This window comes from Gavialis gangeticus, unplaced genomic scaffold, assembly GCF_001723915.1.
Source record: "Gavialis gangeticus isolate Ggan-Ray unplaced genomic scaffold, GavGan_comp1, whole genome shotgun sequence".
NCBI classification, from domain to species: domain Eukaryota; kingdom Metazoa; phylum Chordata; order Crocodylia; family Gavialidae; genus Gavialis; species Gavialis gangeticus.
In genome coordinates this window covers 62,930,796-62,933,643 of record NW_017729022.1, presented here as the reverse complement: position 1 = coordinate 62,933,643, position 2,848 = coordinate 62,930,796, and positions in this window count along the sequence as shown.

Genomic DNA, 2,848 nt, shown 5'->3' with positions numbered 1-2,848 from the left:
GTCCGCGCCTGTGTGCCCCGCCCCCCCCGCCCGCTCGCAGCCACCCGCCTGACGCCCCGCCCACTGACGTCACCGCCGGCTCGCCCCGCCCCCCGCCGCCGCTTAAAGGCCCCGCGCCCAGTTTTGCAGCTGTTCGCTCCCAGCCCGGCCAGGCCTCTCCCACCGTGGCGCGGCTTGGCTCGGCTCGACCTCGCCTGGCCTCCGCCCGCGCAAGGAGACAGGCACGGAGCAGGTGGGGGACCTGCGGGGCAAGGGATCGACGCAGCCTGGCCACACACACATTCACATTATACACATATACATACACGCATTAAAACCCATACGCGCGCAGACACATACACCCACACACACACAGAAAGATACCCATATACAGATCTACACACACATATGCACACCCACATGCACACATCCATATGCACATACACACCCATGCACACATAAAAACACGTACATACCCACATGCACACGTACACTGATACATGTACAAAAACATATACATACACTATATATATATATGCACATACATATACACACACATATGAGCATGTACACTATGAAAACACAAAGATACACTATATATATATATATATACACACACACACACACACACATGCACATACATATACACACACATATGAGCATGTACACACATGCGCTGCCTGAGCAGCCTCTTGTCCGCATTTGGCCCCTTGGTTCATCATTGACACCAGTGTAAAAGGTGGATACAAATACCAACATGGAAGGCAGGGGTGCGCAGGGGTTGCACCCCTGTCTCAACACCCTGGAGCGTATAAATGCCTATCCCCAGAGCACAGGAATAGAGAACTGGACGTTTGAAACCTGGCCCAGTGCCTGACATGCAGCGCCTTGCTGCCCCTCCTCCGCAGCAGTGGTGGTAATTCCTCCAGTCAAGGATGACTTTACCATGATTCATCCATGGGGCCTGGTCCTTCGGTGGCTCAAGAGTCCAATCCCTGAGCCATAGATACATCCACAGAAGTTGCAGGTCCTTCCACAGGGGAGAGAAGGCTGCAGGCTGGCATTCCTTTTCTTTTCCTTCCTCCACTCTCTGCTTCGAGGGCAAGACATTTTACCTCTAAATGGGCTGCCGCTTTGTTGAGGTTGCAGTACCATTGGAGCTGGTTGGCAGCCAGCTTCTCCCAGCTCTTAATGTTGGCATTCGTTTGCTTGAGGTCTGCCTTCAGTGTGTCCTTGTAGCGTTTCCTCCGGTCACTGTGAGATCTCAGGCTGTAACTAAATTCCTCCTAACACATGCATGTACACACAGAACACATCCCAACGTCCACCAACACCCACATGCATGTCAAAAGAACAAAAACAGACCAGTGTAAGTGCAAACAAAAAGACACAGACATATACACCCATCCACAAGTTTGTGGAAATGTAGGATACAAATTATGCTGAGTTAAGGGAAAAGGAGCACTTACCCTGCCTTAGCTGCTCTGATGATACCTGTTTTGTGTCTGCTCCTGTCCCGTGGTAAATAGAAATTTACACAATGAATGAAACAGCAAGCAGTGTCTATTTACCCTGGTGCAACCCTACTCAACTGGGGTAAAGCAGTGCTGAGTAGCTAATACAAAGTAAGTGTCTCTCCCCTTTTAATCAGCTACAATTTGTTCTGGCAGAAGACCAGGTAGATTTGCATCTTTCTAAGCTAACTACAGTAAATCTGAGATGTATAGCATATGCTTTCCTAAGCTTTCCTAAGCAGGGGGCTTACTTCTTCAGATGTCAGTCCATAGTCACACTTGCAAATGAATGAACTGTGGCAATATTTTTTTCATTGTCTTCTTTTGGACAAAATCACAGCTATTCAGCTGTATGTCATGAAACCTGTATGGACAATAGAGATTTTCCCTCTAGGGGTAGAAGTCTTCAGTTTTTTACAGTCCAAGTACTACCCATGCTGCTGTGAAGTCCAGGTCATTGTGGCCTACAGAATAATGGCAACTGAGACACAGGTTTGTTACTGCAGTACTATGAGTAGGTACTCTTACCCACAAGCAGAGTCTGTATCCCTTTCATAAGAAAGAGCACCAGGGAGAGGCCCTTTCTCCCTGCCATCCACACATTGAACAACTTATACTAACTGGCCTGGTCTGCGCTATGTCACAACTCTCGGGATCAGCCAGCCAAAGCATGAGTCTGTCCACACTCTCAGCTCCCCTGCGGCAACAGAAGCCCTTCCTTCTGCTGGCAGAACAATGCCAGCTCATCAAGCAGAAGGCTTCTTCCATGGCCCAGCAGCCGACAGAAGGCACGTAGAGACATGTCCTTGCCTTTTGCCTCCTATTGTGTGACCCTGCTGGCACAGCTGATGAAGTAGAGCCATGTGGATCCAACAGGAGCAGCAAGGTATTAGCATCCTGGCACCCAGACAAGGGCATTCCCACAAAACACATTTTCATTAGCATATGAAAAATCACAAAGAAGCCTCTTTCACTTTAATGACTTCATGCCCAGAGCCTTTAACCATCACAACAGTCAGTATAGCTCATCCAGCTGCAGTGTGGGAAGGGTGGAAGGAAAATATTAGGAGGAAATGGGTGTTGGGTCAGGGGCACTAGAGCAGCAGCTGGCACTGGCAGAACTCGGTGTGGAACAGCAGGAGTTGGGGATGGAGAGGACTTAGGTGGATTGGAAGAAGCACTGTGTAGGGCCTTGGGAGTGCAATGGCAAGGGGATTTCAGTTCACTGCAGGGACAGAGGTGTGTGCTGGGGGGTCATGCGCAGGCTGGATGAGAAGGGGTTCTTGAGATAACACTTGAGGTAGGTTGGCAGGTTTGGCCTGGAGTGGTGAAGGCTGGCACTGCAGATGTGGGTA